Source organism: Podarcis tiliguerta (assembly GCF_965153285.1).
Source record: "Podarcis tiliguerta genome assembly, chromosome: 11".
NCBI lineage: Eukaryota > Metazoa > Chordata > Lepidosauria > Squamata > Lacertidae > Podarcis > Podarcis tiliguerta.
Genome location: NC_139544.1, coordinates 41,955,437 through 41,966,193, shown reverse-complemented (window position 1 = coordinate 41,966,193; position 10,757 = coordinate 41,955,437).

Here is a 10,757-nt window from a genome sequence, read left to right as displayed (position 1 = left end):
AATTGGGGGTTAACTTATATATGGATAGTGCAGAGGGGGGACGGGCTATTGGTGGCAACCGCGAGCAGAAGATTGTCAGCGGTGATTGTGCAGGTGATTCGTGTCTGTGGCAAGGCCTGCTGGCGATTGGCTGCTGCTGTGGCAATTGGGCGGGTGATTGGCAGCTGCGGCAAGGCCTGCTGGCAATTGGCGGCTACTGCAGCAATTGGGTTGGCAATTGGCGGTGGCTGGTGGCAAGCGGGAAGACGATTGGTGGCTTTGGCGAGTTGTGCGATTGGCAGTGGCGGTCAGGTAGGCAATCCCCCCTTAATTTGGTAAATAGGGGTTTTCTTATACACAGGGGTGTGTTAAACACAGAAAAACACAGTACTATGTGTTAAAATTAAGGAAGTTCTTTCCATCGCTCTTTTCCATTTCTGATTTATTGATGCAAGAGGGTGTGATGCAGCCAAACTCGAAATCCCACTGAAGGCACCTTGAAGTCCCACTGATTTCAAAGGTAGAGCTTTAAACACGTGCTTGGCTTTCACATGGATGCTCCAAATGGCAGCCATAACACTTGGAGCTTTGCACAATATGGACCACCCTGACCATCTGGAAAGCATACCTTTCTGCTGGCAGATAGTGCTGCCTTGGGAACTCTGCACGTGAGCCGAATGTGCTGAGAATGTGCCAGAGTGTCTACGGAGGAGGAGGGAAGGACCTTTCTCAGTTCACTTTCCCACATTCACTTCTAGGCAACCTTCCAGAGGTCACATGACAGTAGTGGGCAGGGCCAAAGGCAAAGGTGGGCGGAGCAATGGATATAAATGTAGGCTAATTTCTATACATACATGCACACACCTCTCTCTCGATACTCCAAGCAAGAGTCATTATTAAAGTTCAATGACATATTCACGTCCTCTTACCGAGGATGTCAAACCACTCAACCATCCCAATTTGAGTGGGACATCTGGAATTTAAGAATAAGAATAAGAATAAGAATAAGAATAATTTATTATTTGTACCCTGTGTCAGCATCGCCCTTGAGCCAGTGTCACCAACTGGACTCGTCCACCTCAGCCCCGACTGGGCTAGGCGAGCTGGTTGGCACTTCCAGAGACCACCTTCCTCTGTAGAACAGGTCCAAGTGCCGTGGACTCACAACTCAGAGCTGTGAGCACCGCAAACCACTTCTCCAAGAAAACAGTCGTTGTGCAGCAGAAGTACAGCAGAGCATAAATACTCAGACGACAGTGCTGAAGAATATCTTCTTTTATTCTCTAACAGCTACTGTTCTATACACTATATACAAATGGAGATTCTCAGTCTTTTTCTACACTGACTTGCTGACTCACTCACTCACTGGCTGATTCTCTCTCTCAGAGTCTCTCTCTCACACACAGTGAGTCTCACACTATCTCAGACTGAGTGCTGGATTGGAACATGCAGATATAAGAACACGCCTCCTCCTCTCCTCAGAGTCAGGAGACTGATGAGGTGATTCTTGAGTATGGGAGGGGTGAAATCTCCTCATCCTCCCCCATTTCATCCGACCATTCCAAGAATCTTTAACATAACTGCAATTTACACACACACTCCAAAAGGTTGTTCTCTGCTTACAACCTTGGTTAACATATCTGCAGTTACCTCTCTCCCCCTTTATCTAAGACACTTTAACAATACCATTAAACAATCACTGTAACCACTCTGTGTCCATTAGGAAGGAGTTAAAACATAAACCTCAATCTGCAGTTTACACAAAATACACATTGTGAACACTCAAATGAATAAGCAGCTTCTAGAAAAATCTTCATACATGTTTCTTCCTCTCTGATACAAATTAACATTGCTCATTTAGGCAGATTTGAACAAACCACTTTCAGTATTCAAACACGCTTGCTCCTTCAATCCTGATCCTTTAAACATATTACACATAAACCACTTTAGGTCAGGTAAGGAAATAAATAAAGTGTTTTGTGCTATTACTCTCAGCACACTTTCTGCCTGGTTTAGAAACCACACCAGAGATGCCCGTGACCGCAGTCTTGGCGAACTCTTCAGAAAACCTTTTCGGTGGTACACCCTTGGTTGTTCTTTCGGATCTGCGCAAAACTCTCTGATCCTCTTGTTCTGGTGCTTCCTCCTCTTTGAGAGAATGGGGAGCTAAAGTATATGAAGCTGCTAAGTCTGCATCTGCGTCAGACTCTCCTGAGGCTTTTGGGCTCTGATAATCTGTGCCACTATCCGAAACTACATCGGCATCAGAGTTATCAATCACATCAGAACTTGCCTCCCTCTTAACTGTCTTTGCCCCTTTTGCACCATCATCACAAATGGGATGGCACTGAAAAACGCCAACTCTGTCCCATTGTGGATTGTCCTCAATACTCCTGGTCAGCCTGATGGTTTTCGTGTCTGTGATCAGGACACGATAAGACCCTTTCTCATATCCTAGGAAAACACCATGTTCTCCACGCTTGCTCAGTTTGTCACCCTGCGAGGTGTGCACCCAAACCTCTGATCCAAAAATTTTAAAATGCTTTACACATGGCTTCCTTCCGTGAAGCATCTCATATGGGGTGCAATTTACTGCGGACTGGTACCTCCTGTTGTACACGTGACAGAAAAACGAAAGAGCTTCGGCCCAATAGGGATTGGGCAACCCCGAATCGTGTAACAGTGTTCTGATTCCTTGCTGCAAGGTCTGGTTTACTCTCTCACATAAACCATTCTGCCAGGGTGATCTGGGCGTGGCAGTCCTATGCTCAATGCCCTGTTCAGAGAGAAAACTCTCAAACTCCTCTGAACAAAACTCACCTCCCCTGTCACTGAAAAGACAACGTATGTTCTCATTATGTACATTTCTGAGCCATTTACAAAACTGTCGAAACTTGGTAAAGGCTTCAGACTTTTTCTGCAGCATACAGACCCAAACATATCTTGAATAGGAGTCTATCAAAACCATGAAAAACCTTGAATTGCCTCTAGAGAGCGCTAGAGGCCCCACTAAGTCAGCATGAATGACTTCATATGGTTTCTTGGCCTCTCTCCCAGACTCTGTACCTTTGGGAGCTTGTCTTGCCTTACTCTCCGCACAAGAAACGCATTTCATGTGGTAGGGACATTCTTTCAACTTCATACCCTGAACCATATCAGGCATTTTTGCCACAGCCTGGAAATTCAAATGAGCAAAAACACGGTGGTAATAATGAATACATTGGTCATGCAACTTCTCATTCTTATCAACAGACAAATTGCAGCACTCTTTCTTAGTTGCTTCTGCAGTACCTGTACCTGAAACAAAAGGCAATTGGTACAAACCATTAACACATTTTGCATACAGAATGAGCTTGCCATCTCGACGAATTTCACAGCGAGATTTAGCAAACACCACCTTAAACCCTTGACGCTCAAGCTGGGAAACACTTAACAAATTGTCCTGAATATCAGGCGCATACAGGACATTCTTAATTGTTGCATTCAGGCTCTTTAAGAACACAGTTCCCTTAGCCACACTCGTGAGAACCGTCCCATCTGCTTGATTAATTTCTTTCTCTTGCTTCTCAAGCTGAACAAAGAGATCCTTATCTTTGGCTACGTGGTTCGTGCAGCCAGAGTCGACCACGAAGAAACTCCGCCCACGTTGATTGCAGCAGCGAGAGATCAAAGCCTTTGAAGTAGCAGGTGCTTGGGGGTTTCGTCCTCCTCCCCCTCTGCCTCTGAAGTTTCCCTTCTTCTTTGAAGTTTTCTTGCTGCACTGAAAACTCAAATGGCCTTGTGCTCCACACGAAAAGCACCGCTTCTCCTTTAGTGCTTTAACAGCAGCAGTTTCACTTTCACTTTCCCCTGCTGGAGACTTAGGCACATTTTCAAGCACATTTTTAACAGCACCATTTCCCCGGCTTTCTCTAACAGCCTGTCTGCGATCCCACTCATTCAGGAGCATGCTAGACACATAATCTTCCGTTAGCCGGTCAGAAGGCATTGTAGAAATCTGGGCAGCTACTCCATCGTAAGAATCATCTAGGCTATTTATCATGAGCATTGCAAACACAGCCTCTGAAATAGCCAGGTCTCGCTGAACAAGGTCCTGTCTGAGACGCTTTAACTCAGATAGATGGCTAGGCAAATCACCACCTTTCTCCAACTCAAGCCTGCACAGTTTCTTGAAGAAAATCACGCTGGAACCAGCATTCTGCCTCAAATGCATATGTCTCAGCTTATGCCAAACAGCTCGTGCAGTTTCTTCACCCTCTAAATTAACCAGCAAGTGATCTGAAACACTCAAAACAATTGTCCCTCGGGCTCTCATGTCTGCAGCATGCCACTCAGGCCATTCATCATCATCCTTATCAGGAGGGTCATCTTCTATAGTGTGAAATAGCTTTTCCCTCTGCAAAAACGCTTTCATCTTCACTTGCCATACTGCATAGCTTTCAGGCGTCAGGAGAGGAAAAGACAGAGCCATCTGGCCAGAATGTGCACAGGCCATGTCTGCTATTACTTAGAGCAAGACACTTCCCTCGTGCAACACAGATAAAGCCTTGACTCCTTCAGCCACTCTCTCTCCCACTCAGAGCGCAATTAACAGGCAAACAGGGATGCTATCTTCTTTCTTTGGCAGTCAGCAACATACCTCCATAAATCAAGCAGCAGCAACAGCAACAGCAACAGCGGAACACTCTGCTCCAAAACAGCTCTGCTTCTGGGCACCACAAATCAGTCCAGCATGCAGCCTCCGTTCCGCCGTCCGGCAATCAGCAACAGAAACCTCTGGCAACTGGGACGACTGGGATGACTGGTACAACTGGAACAACGACTGGGCCCATAACCGATGTCAGCATCGCCCTTGAGCCAGTGTCACCAACTGGACTCGTCCACCTCAGCCCCGACTGGGCTAGGCGAGCTGGTTGGCACTTCCAGAGACCACCTTCCTCTGTAGAACAGGTCCAAGTGCCGTGGACTCACAACTCAGAGCTGTGAGCACCGCAAACCACTTCTCCAAGAAAACAGTCGTTGTGCAGCAGAAGTACAGCAGAGCATAAATACTCAGACGACAGTGCTGAAGAATATCTTCTTTTATTCTCTAACAGCTACTGTTCTATACACTATATACAAATGGAGATTCTCAGTCTTTTTCTACACTGACTTGCTGACTCACTCACTCACTGGCTGATTCTCTCTCTCAGAGTCTCTCTCTCACACACAGTGAGTCTCACACTATCTCAGACTGAGTGCTGGATTGGAACATGCAGATATAAGAACACGCCTCCTCCTCTCCTCAGAGTCAGGAGACTGATGAGGTGATTCTTGAGTATGGGAGGGGTGAAATCTCCTCACCCTGCCCATCTGGCTGGGTCTCTCCAGCCACTCTGGGTGGTTTCCAACAAAGATTAAAAATACATTAAAATGTCACACATTAAAAACTTCCCTGAAGACATTCAGATGTCTTCTAAATGTCAGGTAGTTGTTTATCTCTTTGACATCTGATGGGAGGGTGTTCTACAGGGCGCCACTACCGAGAAGGCCCTCTGCCTGGTTCCCTGTAGCTTTGCTTTTCGCCGTGAGGGAACCACCAGAAGGCCCTCGGCGCTGGACCTCAGCATCCGGGCAGAACGATGGGGGTGGAGACACTCCTTCAGGTATACTGGGATGAGGCCATCCCGGCTTCTGACTGGATCCCAGAATGTCCCATTTTTTGGTCCGGCACTGTGGCATGAGTCAACTAGCTCCCATGAAAGCTTGGAACCAAAGAAAAAACTGAGTTGCTTCATGGATGTTTTTAGCTGAGATTCCTGCATTACAGGGGGTTGGACTAGATGACCTCAGGACACTTTCCAACTCTATGATTCTATGAGTGTCCCTATTTGGATCAGTGGGATGTTGGAGGATGTGGGGTGTGGAGCAAGGCCAGTGCAGGGCATGTGACACCCTAAAAAAGGGCAGCCTTTCTGGAACATTTTAAGGTAGCCGAAAAAGACCTAAAGCGATTGGCCAAAGATAGTGGGTTTCTATTCTTAGCTGCTATTTTTCTCCTACTCCCCAAGTACTTACAATGTGATATTCCTGCCCCGCCAGTCCTGGCTACAGTGCGTTCTGAGTCTGTAAAGTGCCATTTTAAATTTCTCAGAATGCCCCTGTTGTAGCATTGCTCCAAAGCACTGTGGGGAATTTTAAAGGGAGACTCGGAGCCACCGGCCAGCACTTCAAACTGAGCCTGTGGCCAGGAATCCACTAACTTAGGAGGGGGCCCTTCAAAGGACAATTTCTCAAAGATCCCCACAAAACTGAGAAGAGTTTGCTTGCGGGAAGTATCTCAGATATGAGCATAAAATCTCTTTGTTCCCATTGACAGTTATAAAATGGGACTAACCATATTGAAAATGTTAGCTCAGTATTAACCCCCCCCCCAAAAAAAAAACAACAACTCGTCTCATGCTAGAGAAGCCATAACATTTTCCAAATCTGTGCCTAGACTGTGTTTAATCTCTAGTAGGAAAGATTTTCTATTTACCACATGCTCGGGTGTTTTGCTTCACCAAAACATTCAACAGGCCAAAATAGTACCCCATGCACACATACTGTTCCTATCTGTTAAATGTTTTGGGGAAACAAAGTACAATGGTACCTCGGGTTAAGAACTTAATTCGTTCCAGAGTTGTGTTCTTAACCTGAAACTGTTCTTAACCTGAGGTACCATTTTAGCTAATGGGGCCTCCCGCTGCTGCCGTGCCACCGCCATGCGATTTCTGTTCTCATCCTGAAGCAAAGTTCTTAACCCGAGATACTATTTCTGGGTTAGCGGAGTCTGTAACCTGAAGCGTCTGTAACCCAAGGTACCACTGTACCTGAGTGTAACAACAGAGAAACAAGAACAATTATCAAGGAAAACTGAACCATGACAGTGATGGTCATTCTTCTGGAGGGCAAGATAAGCCTTGGAACAGGCTCTAGAGAAAATTCCCAATGTTTACTAAAATGAAAACTGATTAAAATGACAATAAAAATAACATTCCTTACAAAGGCATACTGAATATGCTTCCTCACAAGTTGTCTCAAAGAACCATTTTCCCATGAGACAGGGTCGGGTTCCCCTTCATTGTTATTTTCCTCAGAATGCAGCCAGACATATTAAAATGTATAGGCTTCTGAAACAAGCTAGCTTTTTAATGAGAAAACGCAAAGCTTGAGAATAGCAGCATTCTTGTGTCCCGTGAGACAATTCCTTTACAGAGTGGGCATCATTGTTGCCTTTACTGTAAGTTACATTTTGTTGTTGACAAAGCAAGAGGAGGGAGGCAGGGCAGTCAAAATATGCTGATATATGAAAGGAAGATTTCAGGTCCAACAATGCTGCTCCCCGACATCTAGGTGCGAGCAAAACCAAATGTCTAGCATTTGAAGAAGCCAAAACAATAAAGGAAACTGCAGCTGTCTCTACGCGATGTCAGAAAACAGGTGTGATTCAAGTCTCCATACCAGGGCAATCATATTGATCTGCCGATGATGCACATCTGAGGCGCATATGGGACCGTTATGACCTGTTATGAGGTTTGCTTCCAGGAATATGGGCTGTTAAAGCTGCCCCTGTAATAGCAAATACTTTCTAGAATTGGGATAAACATTTTGCCCAGGCGATCAATATGAAGCCAAGGTGAAGCATGATCAAGGTGAAGCTTCAGTGAGAGAACGTGAACCGTTCTCCAGAGCAAACAACCCTCCTTTTTATCCACACTGATCCCACACACTGGCTCAGTCCTTGACCTGATGTAACCAAATGCTTTGCTACATGTGTGAATTGGGGAGAGGGAGTGATCTTTTCTCGAATTGCCAGAATGCTGTAAAGAATGAAGGCAGGTAAATTTTAATTTTAAATTTTTTGTTATTCCATCCTTTTGGCCTAGTTTTCTGCTGTTCTGTCCCTGACTATGTTTGCCACCATTTACTGTATGTCTCGTATTCTCATTACATTACTTTTCTCCTTGCAGACCAAGATAAGCTGGTGACACCAAAAGCCACAAAATTTCCAACAGGTGACATTTAAATTAAGGCCATGATGATGCAGAGTTTTAGTCTGCCTAATTTTTCATTTAATATGGCAATTTTATCTTTCGAGTTTATATATGTTTGCACACAAATTGCAATGGCTTTCATCTGTCTATCTATCTATCTATCCAGTATCCAACATGGAATTAAAGCTGAGATCCTGGGCCACCAAATGCATTTCATTTCATACTTAGCACCAGCAGGAGATACACAAGTGAAAGTTAACTGTATTCCCATCACTTCCATCCAACACCCTCTCATCTTGGGAACCAGGTGCCTTCCAGATGTTGTGGTGTTTGGGGTTTATGGGAGGGCACCATATTTGCAAAGGGTGCCATAGATAGAGTTCTATGGGGTTATGCAAGATGAGGGTCTGTTAGGATCAAACACAGTGCTTTTCTTCTAGGAAAAAAAAGGTGCCAGTATTCACCATGAAGTTGTTATGGTAAATGCCACATTTTAGACCAGTGCTTTTCTTCTAGAAAAAGAGGCAGTAGCGTACCATTGAGTAGTGGTAGGGACACGTGTGGCACTGTGGTCTGAACTGAGCCTCTTGGGCTTGTCTATCAGAAGGTCAGTGGTTCAAATCCCTGTGAAGGAGTGAGCTCCTGTTGCTTTGTCCCAGCTCCTGCCAACCTAGCAGTTTGAAAGCATACCAGTGCAAGTAGATAAATAGGTACCACTGTGATAGAAAGGTAAACAGCATTTCTGTGCACTCTGGTTTCTGTTACAGTGTCCCGTTGTGCCAGAAGTGGTTTAGTCATCCTGGCCACATGACCCGGAAAGCTGTCTGCGGACAAATGCCAGCTCCCTCGGCCTGAAAGCGAGATGAGTGCTGCAACCCTATAGTCACCTTTAACTGGACTTAACCGTCCAGGGGTCCTTTAACTTTTACCATTGAGTACCCCCAGAAAAAAAACACTGACTGGTATAGTAACTGTGTGACTACTTCCCAGTTCAAATATTTCCTTGGCCACAAATTCGCTGAAAGTGGCCTTAAGTCGATAAGGCAGTGGATATCCCCCCACAACATCTGGATAACAATACCAGCTCGCTTTGCCCAGCTCTTGCAATAGATTATTGGGGTGCTGTGTGTGCAGTACTCTGAGCCAAATATGCGGAGCAAAAGAGGGGGTGCAGTGAGGCCTGTAATCAGCCTCAGGTCACAAGAGACCCTTTTGCATCTTCATCCGTTGTGACTTTGAGCACAGGGTGGAAAGCCAGCGAGCTTATCAGGCTTTCTCAATGGCGTATTATTTCCTTAGAACATAAGGCAGAGATAGCCAACCAGGCGCCCCCCAGCTGTTCTAGACTACAATTCCCACCAGCCTCAGCTCTGGAGGGCCCCCCGTTGACTTCCCTTGGGGGATGGAGTAAGGCTAAATCGGAGAGCCAGGACGTTTCAGCGGCAACATTTACAAGCCTGATTCATAAGGAAACGAGCAAAGTTTCAAAAGAGTCAATGTCTGGGAAAACACCACCCGCTACGTGCGCGCGTGTTTTTTAAGGGAAGCCAGAATAAATAAATAAAATATCCGGCTTTGTCAAAACCGTGCGGGAACACCGGGATCCATCCTAGGCTCTGCCGCTACCTGTTTTCGACAGGAATCCCTCATTTTTAACGACGGTTCCTGCAGAAGCCTGGCTTGTTTTATACCTTCCTGTCCGTGCATAACGGCATCCGCCATAAGAGGGCGCTCATCAACCCCGCATCAGGCGAGCTATTGAGAAAGGGGGGAAAGGGAGAGCGCGGCTGAACTGATTTGGGGGACGGGGTGAGACGGGGAGGGGGCGCGCGGCGGAGGATGCAAAGAAGCTTCTGAAATGATCAAAATGCCCCGGAGCTCGGCAATAAAGATTATAATGACTATACTCACCACCGCCACCAGCACCACCCAAATATGTATATATATATATAAATTACAAGGAAGAGGTCAGTCATTTACCAGTCTGGTTGTGAATGGGTGTGACGGGGGGAGGGGGGGAATATGCCTCGGCGTGGTATTGTGATTCATGCCCATTTTTCAAAGGCGGGACCGTGGCCCAGTCTAAGGCACCCAAACAACTGTCTTCTAATATTAGCACGGCTGTATTTCTAGATCTATTATAGTCTGTCCAGACAGATCCCATTGTAATGGGATCTTTTATTAAAAGATTAGCACTATCTCCTGCAGTTGGTGGAAAAAAATCTGTTATCACTGAGTTATTTGCAGTTGTAGGAAGGGGGGTTGTGGGGGGGGCAGAGTGAGAGAGACTTGGGGATGGAGGGGGGAAGAAGGGGCAGACGGGGGGGGGATAAAGGGGGGGGGGAGTCTGAAGAAGGATCGGCCGGACTTCGGTACAAATCCCAGTGACCTGGCAGTAAGCAAGAATGTTTGCCTGCATTTTTTGCTGTCTGTTGCCCTCTTGGTAAGGGCCGGGCACTGGGAGGAGGTGGGCTTTTTTTTATTGTTGTTTTTAAAGAGGCGGATTTTTGAATCAACACTCCCCATTTTTTTCCCGTTAAGTAATCGTTTGGTATAAAAGGAAATATCGCCTACTCAGTTTCATTCAGCGGTGCCAAAAAATGTTATTATAAATGAGTCCGCCAACTCTTCTTGAAAGAAGCCGAGAAGAATGCCAGACAGCGCTTAATAGACTAGCAACGCTGCAAAAGTTCATTAGGCCTGTTGCAATCGCGTCCGTCCCGTCTCTCCGCCTCCCCCGTCGGAGAGGAGGATGGCTTATTA